Source organism: Grus americana, chromosome 10 (assembly GCF_028858705.1).
Source record: "Grus americana isolate bGruAme1 chromosome 10, bGruAme1.mat, whole genome shotgun sequence".
NCBI classification, from domain to species: Eukaryota; Metazoa; Chordata; class Aves; order Gruiformes; family Gruidae; genus Grus; species Grus americana.
In genome coordinates, this window is record NC_072861.1 from 14,665,989 (window position 1) to 14,679,962 (window position 13,974).

Genomic DNA, 13,974 nt, shown 5'->3' on the forward strand with positions numbered 1-13,974 from the left:
TGGCAGAGAAGGGAGTTCAGAACTGCGGGACAGTTCTCTGGGTCCATACAGCAGCCCGATCCTGTTGGTTAAGCATGTTCTTTCTCCACAGTCCCTGTAAAGACGCTGGGTTAAGTGGATTATCTACGTGGCTACAAGAGTCTAGAGGTAAACCTCTAAGCTTGCAGTTCCATGAGGCAAGGTGAGCCGATCTAGTAGTTTGCCACTGCTGAGAGGGTAATCTTGTTCTTTGCTCCCAGCTATCCACACTCAACGCTTACTCTGCGTCTGGTCTAGCCTGTGACAGACGACTCTGGGAGCCACTTCAACCTGTTCACCCAGCATGAAAAGGGCAGGATTTTGTAGAGTTAATAAGCTGAATTGTGTCATGCAAATATTTGATTAGTGCCATGGCTGGTACAAGGGGCAAGGGGGTGACCACGGCAGAGAAGGGAGGAATGGCATAAAGAGAGGATGGAAAAAGAATCTTTTCCCTTTTTTTGGGTTTTGCTGAGATTCTTGTGAAACTGCACCTTGAGATACAGCTCTTATTTATTTGGATTTTTTTATTAAGAAGGAAAATAGAAGTGTTAATTCAGATAACTGGAAAATACTCTGTTGTTAAAGGGAAAGCAAAAGGTACTGGAAGGGCATGTGGGGGGGGGGTGCTTTGGGTTGGTGTGTGTGCTTCTTGATTGCCCTGTTTATAGCAAATGTTCTTTTTAAATAGGTGCCAAGCTAATTATAGGCAAGGTCTTTTCTTCAACTCAATGGTGTTTCTGTGTGTGTCACATGATACCTTTGAAACACTGACTTCTGTAGGGAAGGATCAGAAGGCTGGCATAGAAAAAGGGGAGAATGTGTGCCCACATGCCTCTTGACAAGGGAGAGTACTGGGATTGCAAGGAATCTCTGACTTAGGGTCCGATTGGTCTGATTTCCTTCTGTTTGTCTACTTTTTCCATCTGGAAATTTGTTTGCTGGAGGAATTTGAGCCTTTCCTACATTTGTGCAGGATTTATGGATGTTCAGTAGATTAGGCAGATATACTGCAGCTCGGCAATTCCAGATATGTTCGTGTTACATGTTCAGAACGAACACAGAGCGCATTTGCAGTAATTCAGATGGGTTTTGGGCAGCATCACAGAAGCCTGCTGTGGAGCTAATATGAGTATCTTGATAATTCCAACATGACCCAGAAGCACGGCACTCAAGTATTTTATAATAAGCATGTAGCTTTCACTGTCCATGAAATCTTGCAAAATATGGCAGCCAAACCCTGCTGTAGAGAATTGTGGGAGCGTGGCACGCAGGAATAGGAAAGAGTGGGAACAAAACTCGTAGTATCAGTATGTGCAGTGAGCCTGGCCAAAACACAAAACATACCACTTTTTGTAAATAGAACTTACCAGGGGTATGTTGAAGGCTGTGAACATGAATTCAACAGAAAGCAATTTTTCCTGGAAGGTACAATTTATTTTTTTTTTCCTGCTTTTCCACCAATTTTGCCCAATTGGCTGTCCCTTCTTTTCAGCAGGTGCACCACATTCTCAAGCACTGGTATGCATCTCAGTGTGTCTCAACCCGGGGGAGCAATATTGCTGAAAGTTTTTGCTGCACAGTTTCTGTTCCATGGCACTTCACACATCCTTCCCCCCAGGACCCACCCTGTCTTACTGTTGAAGGTGGTACATAATCAGTAGCAGTCTCCTTCAGTCAGATGGGTGTGCTAATAAGCTAAAGACAACAGGCAAAGGAAATACTATACAGAGGCCTTGTGGTCCCTAGGGCTATGACTCAGATTTGGGACATGGTGCAAGGAATTGCTTTATTTGGTATCTGTTGCCTTCTTAAGTGCAGGGTCATTGTTAAAAGTGAGACTGATGTACTCCATCCTTTTCTCCTGGTATTTAGGGGTGAGGTATGCAGATCATACTCCTGTTAAACAAACAGACGAGGTTTTCCATGTTCTAGATGTAACCTGGCAAAAGCTGAGGAATCCAGAGTTAAGACTGCTGTTGCAGACATAATTAACTCCAGTGCCATTACGTGTAATACAGCTACACAGTTCCATATGGGCCATCCAGTGCCTACCCAGTTCTATGGAATGGGTTCAGAATACTACTTCAAGGGTTCCGATTTAGCACGGGACTGTATCAATACCTCATAACATCTGAAACATTTCTAAGAGTGTGGCTTTTAAAGTGGGTGCCCTGACTGCAACTGTAGCAGAAATTACCAGTGTAATGTGGCATGAGCAGAATAATCATAGTAAAATGATAATTATAATCCTCTGACCTGGCACTGATTTGCAGAAGTATTGTGGCTGTTGTTTCTGAATTCTTGGCAGAGAATTCTGTGCATCCTAAACTCATTCTTTAAATCAGATACCACATGCTTTAAGTTTTAGGTTATTTAAAAGACTTCTTTATTTGATTCAGTCTTGGGTTAATTTTATAATGAAGGAGAAAAGAGCTCATTAACAAACAAAGCAATGTTTTTATACTCTGCGGTTTTCCAGCTAGTGGCTCTTATGAGAGGTAAATCACTTACATGAATGCACTAATATCCACTGTAGAGCTTGTAACCCACAGCGAGTTTTTGCAATAAATAAATTTTAGCTTTCTTCTGACTGCAGTCAGGACTGAGGTTTGCTAGTATCAGCACACCACATGTGTTGCTGTACTGTTATTAATTGTGGGCAGGAGTTACTGAACAAACTCGAGGCAAGGACTGTGCATTCAGTTTCTTATACGGCTCGCATGCACTATGATCAAAATGGAATACTGGGAATGCTGCATTGGAACTGAGTCCGACAGGAAGGATTAACAGGGGCGAGCACTTAATTGCACTTGACCTTGAATGTTTCTGAAATATACAAGTAAGAGAAGGTAAATTTTGAATGTGGGGGACATCCTGATCCTTTTACCTGAGCCCACTATATAGCAGGAAAGGGGAGGAAGTTACTTTTACTTTTTGTGAATGCCTAAGTATCTGAGCATGCTCTGTCGAGCAGGATACAGAGCAGACTGCAGCTCTGTTCTGTGTCTGTTAAGGAAATGAGCCCCACCTCAGCTAAAATGGGCAAAACATCCTTGGTAAACAGAGTGTTGGGCAGAGCTTACACAATTAGCAATTACTCCATGAAACCCAGGCTGGCCACTGCCCAACTTTAACTGAACTTTTATCCTCCCACAACATTTTGTTTAGAAACTATTTTTATTTTTAAACAATAATACTCACTAGCAACACCCATCCTGGAGGACATCAACTGCTCTGACAGCCATCCCGACTCCTGCTTATATTGGGAACAGCAAATGGCATCTCTTCTGACAGAAACGATGCAAAGTCAGTGACTAGTACTTAATGTCCTATACATCTTCATTAATGAAAGGGAAAAAAATTGCTCCTACAATGCTGCATTGTTAAACTCAGTCTTGCACAAAGGGTTCCTTACAGTCGTTGTGACAATGCGTTCTTCATGATGGAAAGTGAGTATGTTGGAAAGCTGTCAGTCAGGGAACAGGGTGAAGCCCCTACAATCATCTCTGTCTGCAGATTGGATTCAAACTGTGCACCAGAGACAAAAAATATTTTGCTGATTCCAGTTCATGTGAGCAAGATTATGTCTTAGTTTCCTTTCAATAATCAATCTCATTTTGTAATTTGACAAAAATTTTGAACCTTTAGTCCTCTGCTACTTCCAATAATGGCTTAGAGCAGCTCCTGGGGGTGGTCAGCGAGTGTTAGCAAAATAACCGCTTGCTCTGTGACAGTTTGGGAGTTCAGAGTAGCTGGGTACTTGCCCAGAGTTACTTGAAACAGTATTAACCACTGATGGTTCACCAAATCAAGTACCTCCTACTTCTCCTACCAGCATATTCAGCTCTTCACAATCCACAGGCTTTCCAGCACTATTAACTGGCCGGTTACACTTTAAGTAGTTATGTTGCAGCCATGGCTTCCTCTTTTTGAAAATCCAGTCGAAAGCACCACATATCAATAGGAAGTGCTATAGAGAAAACATGAGGATAGAATTTACTTTTGTTTCGTAATCCAGTTAGTTGGGATACACTGAATCAATGGGGCTATTCCAGCTCTGAGAATAAGGCCTGCTCATGTGAGTACGTGCTTGGAATCCCAAGCTCTGCCAATTCATTCTGGCATGACTAAAGAGATTCCTGTTTCCAGCTCTCTGCCTGTTCTCCTGCTAGATGCTACCAGGTCAGCGGGAGGGGTGGCTAGCTAGGCGATGTGCCTGTCCTGAGAAGCCGCAGTCTGGTGTAGCAGAGCAAGCTGCCATAAAGTTCAGTTTTTACTTTCCTGTGAGCGGCAGTTGCTCAGGGCTCTGATTCACGATCCTTGATGGATTTTGACTTCAGCAGCTGAAAAGGTCACTACCCCACTATCCCTCATAACTCCAACAAAAACTGTAATCAGAGCCTCCAATCTAATCACAGGGGGTTAAACTCTGTTCTGCAAAGCTGTGAGCAGGATGGATCTGTCAAAATCATTGCTTACGTCCAAGGTCAGTAAAGTCAACTAGCCAATGTGTATTTATGCACATATACACGCATGCTTTTAAATACATTGCTGCCAGATAACTATGATCTCCTACTGAGTGTTTGATTCCTATATGGTTCTAAAATCAAGCTGGTTTTGTCAGCAGTTTGTCAAATCGTATACTGACAGTTTTTCACACCAAGAGGAGTAGTAGCAGAGCAGCATTGTGGGAAAAGTGATTTATTGCACGCCTGTTATAAAGGAAGTTGCTCTGAAGAATATTTATATTTATGATTTAAATGAGATCATCTGGATTTTTTCTCAAGAATAGAATAATAAGAAATTTTTGAATGGATCCAGTTCTGTGTTGGTGTGAGGAGCAGTCTTGATTTTTTTGTGGAATGTATCGAAACAATAAACTGTGGGTCTGATTTAGAAAAATAATTTAAGAGCTATTTTGGGAGTATAGTCTCCAAATTCCTACCCTTTGGGTGTAAAGCAGGCAAATGTCTGGATTTGCTGAATAAAAAATGATGCCAGTAGATAACTGTTTGGAATTATTTTGACTGCAGCCAGCAAATGTATCTCATCACTATGGTTGCAAAAACAAACACCCACCAAAGAACTGTATCTGACACAGAGAAAATAATTAAGGGAAATGGAACAATTTGCAGCCTGTATTAAATTCTTCACGTTCTCTCACACAAATCAGTAGTTAGAGGGGTGAACTCTGACCATGATGTGGATATTCTATTTGAGTGCTTGTCACTCTGACAGTAGCAAATAGGGCAAACATTACTTAAAAATAGAAAGGAACTTGAGCTGTGTCTTCCTACTCTGAACCATTCCAACCCACATTTTTGATGATTGATGGGAGGAGGTTAGAATCACATCTCTGCATTTGGATTCAAGAATATAGTTTTTCTGCTGAATCCAAACTGAAAATAAATTGGTTTTTACCTCTGGTTTGGATGTAGTTAAAGATAACAGAACTTCCCCAAAGTGCCTTACTCTTAAGAGTTCTACTAGTTGAAGTTTAATGGGATCAATTCGTAGTTAAGCAAGTAATGCAGTTCTATACCACTAACATAAAGAATTTCCTACAAAATGTATTCATATGTTTTTAAACCCAAATATTTTTAATTAAAAATTACAGCAATAAAAGGAAGAAAAGAAAGGATTGTATATCCAGGATTAGATATCCATAAAAGGAATATAAAAGTCAACACAAGTTTTGTACAAGGGGCACAGCTCACACTGGAGGGGCTGCTGGCCCTCCTTCCTCATTGATGTGTGGTGCAGCTGCTGAACCATCAGCATTTAGAGCCATACTGAACATGAAATTGATGCTACTTTTTCTGAGCATGGTTGGTTGTAAATAGCCATTCAGCAGCATCTCTTCCAGGACCTGAGGTGACCCTTCTTAGCAGGGCAATCTTGGAGAGAGGAGAAGCCAGAGCAAGAAATAGTGCAGCTGTCCTGAAATAGTGTGCCAGCTTTCAGGAATCCAAGCTCTAAGATGAAGATGACACCGCTCCCTCCAAAAAAATCCCCAGCAAACAAACAAGCAAAAAAAAAAACCCAACCCAAACACTCAAAAAACCAGCTCTATGGATAAGAACCTCAGTCCTCCAATCTCTTAGCTATAGTATTCTGCTCAATACTGAGCTCAGTGAATTGTTGTTCCCTTTGCCGTGAGTGATTCTATAAAGACAAGCTCTACCAGCAGTTGTAATGACCTTCCTCCTCCTCCTCTCCCTCTGGAAAGATCCAGTTTCTCTTAATAGTTCTGAAAGACGGTGCCCACCCATGGGACACGCACCCCATTCTCCGCTAAGATGCAATGATAAAATAATATATAGAAAACTTTAAAATACTGTATAAATTCTTTCTTCAGAAAAATGTGAGTGTTCCTTCCCCATACCCCATCATTTATTTGGAGAAACTGAATCAGAAAGGCTGAAAGGCGTGTGAATCCGTGTCAGTAGAAGAGTTGACTGTTATAAATTCCTGATAATATGCTTGTTATTCCAGACTACCCCATCCAAAGAAAAACAGTTTCTTAACAGAGCTTACACTGAAACCAAATGATCTATGCATACTTACAAAGGTACTACAGAATTAAGTAATACAATGACGCACTTCAAAATCTTTTTGGCATCAGCTTATTTAAAGTTAAAGGTACAGTTCCATATTTAAATTGCAGCTCATGGATAGCAATAAATTTTACAGCAAATACTTCCTTGCTGGGAAAGGAGTGAGGATGTAGTTTTACCTTACCTCTTCTAGTGTATTTTGCACCAGAAAATAGGTTGAAATATACTGAAATGAACAATTTTGAAATCGTTTCTGTACCTTGCCTTTATATTTTAGAAAAGTAAATCACATAAATGCATTCCCCCCAAGTCAGCAGTAAGAGTGACATCATATAAAGGGAATGTACACAATGCCGAAAGTGTCCTGCTGGTTTGTATTAGCTTCCCTGGTCAGGCACATCCTGTGTAGCACTGGTTAAGCTTTACCAGTTTGAAAATAGACAGATAGCCTGTTTGAAAAAATTGTGAACCAAGAGTTCACTGTGGAGAGAAGCTTCCCTGCACCCAGCAAAGAGAGAGCAAAGCCGTTGGGAACATTTCAAAGGTGGATGCATAGTCATTCCTCTTCAGGCACAAATTGGTCACTGCTATTTTGGTACAAATTTAACCACTCCACCTCCTCCAAAATAGTAACACAGTAAAGAGTGGAATGAGAGTTAAAAGAGATGAAAGTTATTATAATTAGTCTTTCTAAATGAGCCCCTTCATCCAGACAAATGTTGACGTACTTCCCAAAACAGATGCAGACACTGACTGGGACCTAAGGAGAAAGTGGGTCCTTGGGCAAGGAGGGAAAAATAAATGCTGTTGTGTGTTCGAAACAAATAGTGGTCTCTGATAACAGAGACTTGGCACAAGTGTTGATTCTGTGGGATTTTGCTGGGGGTTCTCTGCAGCAATAAAACCACCTATTTCTTGTTCTTAGTTGGAAAAAGTTCATTTTGTGAGGATGGATTTGAAAACCTCTGTGCTGAGAAAGGAGCGTGGGGTGGCATTTCTTCCCTGGATGCAAATTCAGCTTCTGACGGTGTTAGTAACAGCTGCGTCTGTAACTGTGGAGCTGCTATAGATGAAATGAAAGGTAACTTCAACATGTTTTCCTTTTCCTTCCTGAAGTCCAGCAGCTATACAATCCCTTCTGAAATACATGCATGCTACAATAGCAGCTAACCTACTTTTATTTTCATTTCATGAGGTACTGACTTAATACTGGACACAGCCAAGAGAACTTTCTATTAAGTCCCTTATAGAATTCCTTCTTGAATCCTTTGGAAGCTTAATTTTTGAAAGCATAATCTTATCCTGGATTTCTAATTCTTTTGGCAAAAGTTAGAGCAACACAGTGTTTGTGTGTCTATGGGTGATGAAGGTGACAGCGGTTTAATGGTAACTCATTTAAAATTAACTCAATTAAAATTGAGCTGATGTCCAGCTGCTGGTGATAATAAAGGTAGTAGTATCATTGTAGTTAATCAATGGGTCTTTGAAAATTGAAGTCCTAAGGAGGATTAGAGAACAGGAAAAAACCCCAAACTTGTATTTGAACTGTGTATTTACCAAAAGATCTCAACCCACGAGTAGGAGGTATATTGAGCAGATGGGTTGGCAGAGACACATAGACAGCTGGTTTTGTCTGGCATACAGGTGTTTAACTTGGCTGCTTGCAGATTAGCTACTAGATGCCAGACTTTTTGAGGGGATCACCTTGTTTAAGAAAAAGTGGCTCTTGTCCGCTCCTATAGCAAGTTCAGTGAAGAAGCCAGAGTGGCTATTTTCACTTCCTCCCTACTCACCTCTTTGACACAGTCCAAAAACCCCATTCACCTTCTGCCAGAGCTGGATTTAAATGGGAGAGAAAACAGTCTTTGCAGTTATGGAAGTGTGGTTTTGCCTTTTCTTGTGGTAGAAACAGAAGATAGAGCAAAAACATATGCTGATGATGTGTTCAATATTCAAACTGTTGTTAATGTTTTGCCATTCTTCAGAGGATTCTTTTTGGTTTGTTTTTGATAGACTGACAAACATTAACTGAGCTCTGTGTACCTTTATTTGAAAGAATATTTTTCAGTAGTTCCAAGATGAGCTAGTACTTGATTATAAGTATATTGGGATTCAGTGCTGTGAAATTTCTGGAGTTTGTCCAAAAGTTAGACTGCAGAAATAGCTGTATAACATCAGCAAAGCCAGTTTGCTCTTTTCCAAGTTGTAGTGAGCCATAAAGTAAATGTACTTTATGTGCTGGTAATAGATGTCTTCTCAGAATCTTCAACAATGGTATCAGATACACATGATTAATGAAATGCTGTCTTCTAGAACACTGTCAAATGCAAACTTGGTATAAGCAGGTTAAATAAATTTGCCCTGAGCATAATATTGTCAATGGCGTACTTTGATGCTAAGTGTGATTGCAGCTAGAATGATCTGAGGCTGCTGTTGAAGCCAAAGTTCTCCTGTTGCATTTTTGTCTGGTATTCCAACCTGACTGGCCTGTCAAGAGCAGTCACTTGATTCCTTTTGCAACATCTGTCTTTCCTGTATGGAATTAGATCTGTAAGAGGCTGGGCAACCTCACTTAAATTCAGAGATAAATTTCTGACCGTCGTAAAAGGACAGTAGTCAAATGTTAATTAATATGACTTTGTTATCTTTAACCAAGAAAGGTGAATAGATGTAGAATGTAATATTTTGGTCTTGCTCCACAACAAAGGCTGGCTTTCATTACTTTGTTATAAACACTCCAAATGCTATTAAAATGCTCTTTCTAATACTGTGCTTTATGAATGCAAGTTGTGCAGTCAACTTCCTGAACAGTGCTTGTTGTAAGCATCTGTATTTTGTGTTAAAGAAACCTGTATGAAGACTCAGAGCTTGTCAACTTCATTTTTAGCAATAATTTATGTTGACTTGAGATTGTAGCAGCAGCTATATTCAGTTAACAGGTAGCTCCTAATACACACGTGTGTGTTTGTGTGTAATTAAACACACAAATGAACGTTCTGTATATACGTAGAAAGTTAATTCTGCAGTAAAGTTGTCAGACGTTACAATTTAATATAAAGCTACTGGACCACAGTGACAGCCACTCTTAAGTATTCTATGTATATGTTTGGTTTTTTAAAGGAATTATTTTTTTTCTTTTTTTTTTCTTTTTTTCTAGAAAGGAGGAGGTGTCAGATAACTGTAGAAAAAGGAATGTGTTTATATTTGGGATGAGCAATCCTGTTATGCTATTTCCAAGTCTGCTTTAATGCAGCATGTTTTCATTATGTTTCAGAGAGATGGCAAAAAAGGAAACAAAAGAAATCAATGAAAACACAGACAGAGCCAAGTAAGAGTGAAATAAAAATTGAAGTAAGAGAAGGCTGTGTGTAAAGAAGCAAAGTGGGAAAATGAAAATTTTAATGCAAATAAGTATCTGTGCCAGCCTACTTTTTAGAGACTGCTCTGTTTCAATGGAAGTTCAGTTAGTAGAAAACCAGGGTTATTAAAACTAAGAAAAGGGACTCATTCTTTGAAAGCAATATGAATTTAACTGATGGAAGAAACAGGTCCATGAACTGTAGCAAGTTTTATGAACACTAAATATAGTTTGAGAAGCTTGAACTGCTCTTTTAACTCTTAAATATCTTGGTTTCTACTGCACGCTTGTAAATCACGACAGCTCTCCAGTTATAAAATGCGTAACTTAGTGGATTTCTCCTAAAACTGCAATGCTGATTTTTTTTTTCAAGTGTTCTGCGTATTCATATTCCTTCCCATGCAATGTGATTGACTAAAACCTTACCACTAAATGCTGTGTGTCCAGAAACACTGTGGCATCTCTTGACCTATTATGCAACAGTCCAGTACCGTTAGCATATTTAGCTATGACACATCTGAGGTATTTCAGCATCTGCCTTGCAAACAGGCACGTAGCTGTAAATGAAATATGGTGTTTGGGTTGCGTTTTAGACATCCACAGTGCTTTGTCTGAATTAATCAATCTGCTTATATGACATACCTAGTTACAGCCATGTTACTGTTTTTATAGGGATGGTAGGTGTGAAGCTATTAGGTAGTAGCCTACGAATCCAGACCAGTCATTGGAATACCATATGGAACCTGGAAGGAGTGGTAAAGGTATTACACAAATGTATTGAGTACTTTTGTGTGGATGTATTGATTTTTGTTTAGTGGGTGGCTATTAGAAATGAAATTTGGAAAATAATACTGTGGGTCTGGACAAATGATCTTCCAAGTGAGCAGTACTGCTGTTAGGACAGTGGCCTGCCTCCAGCCTGAATCTGTATGGGTGCCAGGAAGCAGCAAACCAGGCGCTCAAAAGAATCAAAGGGCAATTGTCATTTGAAAGGCAAACTGTAAAACGATTGGCACCTTCTTTTCATAGCTGGCACTGCAGACTTATCCCAGTGAAGCCCCTCAGAATACTGGCATCCTGGAAAATGTACAGCTCTGGAAGAGGGGAGGAGAACCAGCTTCCAGCACCTTGGAGGAGCTTGCAAGAGTCTGTCACAGCCGGAGCTTGTAGTCTCAGCCTGAGGTAAATCATGAAAGTTTGCTCCCAAACAGTCATTTTGTTGAGTGCCTCTAAATCAGTTTTTGCAGTCATGCCAGTTAACAAGTTGACAGTCAGCTGAACTTAAAACACAGAGTGCAAGCTTCACTGTCCTTAATTCTGTGAGGCTGTTCTGGAAGAGATGGTGTCTGCTCCACCCTCCCTCCCTGGGGTACTGCAGCTCCCCATACACCCCTAACTGATGGCTGAATGCCACAAGTTACACTTCTGAATGTGTCATTACTGCTGTTTTACTGTAGTGACTGATTTATTATGCAAGTCTGTGGTTGCACTGTAATCAAAAATCCATATGGCTTGAGGGAGAAGGATAGGGTAACCAACATTAGTGTAGGGTGGATTTGAATGCTTAGGTGTTGAGTTGTCACCAAAATATTTGGCTTCCCTTTAATATACTGCACAGTAGATTGCCTTCTTACTCTCAGCAAAAAACTGATATTGAATTAAAAGACCTTGTAGTATATTAAAGAAACTCAAAAGACTTAAAAGAGGGGAACAAAAGGGCAGTCATATAGAAAGTGATATCTGAAACAAGAGCCAAGTTAAAAAATGATCAGCTGTTTTCTGGCCAAAGAAAACAAGTCTCTACTAGACCTAACCTGCCGACTCCTCTCCTAAGGCTCATATACCAATACATGGGAGCTCTGCAGTGGAAATTTAGATTTAATTCTGTTTTGTTTTATTTGGCAATTGTATTCCTCCAACCTTATTGATTTCAGCATTCAATATTTTAATGCTGCATCTCAATAAAAGATACCAAAGAACACAGTCAATCTGTCCTGGAAAATAATACAAATATCACTTCCATTTAATGACACGTGGCATTATTTCCAGTGACTGGCCCAGAAGAAACCATTCCTTTGCCATATACTTGACCCATGAAGACCTAATTTCATGTCTCCACAACAGATACATGAAAAATGTACCAAATATCAGTCATTAATCGATTGCTACAACTATGATCTTAATTCTTGATTTGGAAACCATTCATCAATGAACTTGTGCTAAGACAGCATTTTTGTGTTTGCACTTTTTTTGGGTAAAGTGACATATGATTTAGTTTTCTTAGAAAATAAGAATGGCCTTATAGCCTGTAGGTGCATATAGTCCAACCTCCTTTCTTCAAAAGTGGAGCATTACAGACAAATCTGACATGAAGCAGTGTGACAGCAAGTCAAGGGAGGTAATTCTCCCCCTCTGCTCTGGTGAGACCCCACCTGGAGTACTGCATCCAGCTCTGGGGTCCCCAGTACAAGACAGACATGGAGCTGTTGGAGTGAGTCCAGAAGAGAGCCACAAAGGTGATCATAGGGCTGGAGCACTTCTATGAAGACAGGCTGAGAGAGTTGGGGTTGTTCAGCCTGGAGAAGAGAAGGCTCCAGGGAGACCTCAGAGCAGCCTTCCAGTACCTGAAGGGGCCTACAAGAAAGATGGAGAGGGACTTTTTACAAGGGCATGGAGTGAAAGGACAAGGGGTAATGGCATTGAACTGAAGAAGGGGAGATTTAGGTTAGATATTAGGAAGAAATTCTCCTCTATGAGGGTGGTGGGGCACTGTAACAGGTTGCCCAGAGAAGTTGTGGAGGCCCCATCCCTGGAAGTGTTCAAGGCCAGGCTGGATGGGGCTTTGGGCAGCCTGGTCTAGTGGAGGGTGTCCTGCCCGTGGCAAGGGGTTGGAACTAGATGATCTTTAAGGTCCCTTCCAAGCCAGGCCATTCTGTGTGCAAACCAGCAACATCCAAAGCTGGCATAAAATCATTTTGCCATCCAAGGTTGTGGGCCAATGTCAGACACATAGGATGCTGAGGAAAAAAGATTGACCTTACCAAGAGAGCAGGGAAGCTGACAGAAGACGAGGATGTGCATATTTTCACCAGTAGGCAGAACTCCCAGCAGCACAGGACCCCTAGTTAATGCCTCATGAGGCAGAAGGATGGCAAGGATGACAGAAACAACAAGATAATGGCCAATGGGGTAGACAATAAACTGCAAGAAGACTTGAAGCAACTGGAGAAAATCCAGGAGTGTTAAGAACATTTCTGCTTCAAGAGCTGTATCACTGAACATCGGTGTGTCCAGTGTCAGCAACAGAAAACTGTTGAAAAAAAAGTATCAGGGAAGAGTAAGAACACAGCAAGCATATATGATACTTCTGCCATGTAGTCTCCCGTGTTTCAGCTATTTTTAGTTTGGGGGATTTTCTGAACCTGTGGCGTTTTGTTTGTAGAGGAACCCTAAAGGATTTATTTTCCAGGTACTCGTTCATACTTGTCAGAAACTCACATAAATTTCTTGCATCCATGATATCCTTTAAAACTGAGTTTCACTATTGCCTGTTGCATGAAGAAAATCTACACTTTTGAAGATGACTCTTTGTATCTTCATTTGTTTGTGCCTGGTTCTTGTGTTGAAAGAAACAGCAATCAGTCATTCTTTATCTATCTCCTTTATGTCATTAATGATTTTGCAGCCTTCTCTTCTTTATCCAATCCGAAGATTCCCAGCCTGCCTAGCAGTTTTTTATATGAAAGCTCTTGCAAATTTTTAATCATCCTTGTTACCTTTCTCAGAACATTTGCCAGTTCTAACATATCTTTTTTAAGATGAGGGGACCAGAACTGTACATAGTATTTAGGGTGTGGATGAGTCATGTATTTATATGGTGGTGTATTTGGTTCGCGTGGCAAGGTTTTGATAACTGGGGGGGCGCTACAGGGGTGGCTTCTGTGAGAAGCTGCTAGAAGTTTCCCCCATGTCTGATAGAGCCAATGCCAGCTGGCTCCAAGACAGACCCACTGCTGGCCAAGACTGAGTGCATCAGCA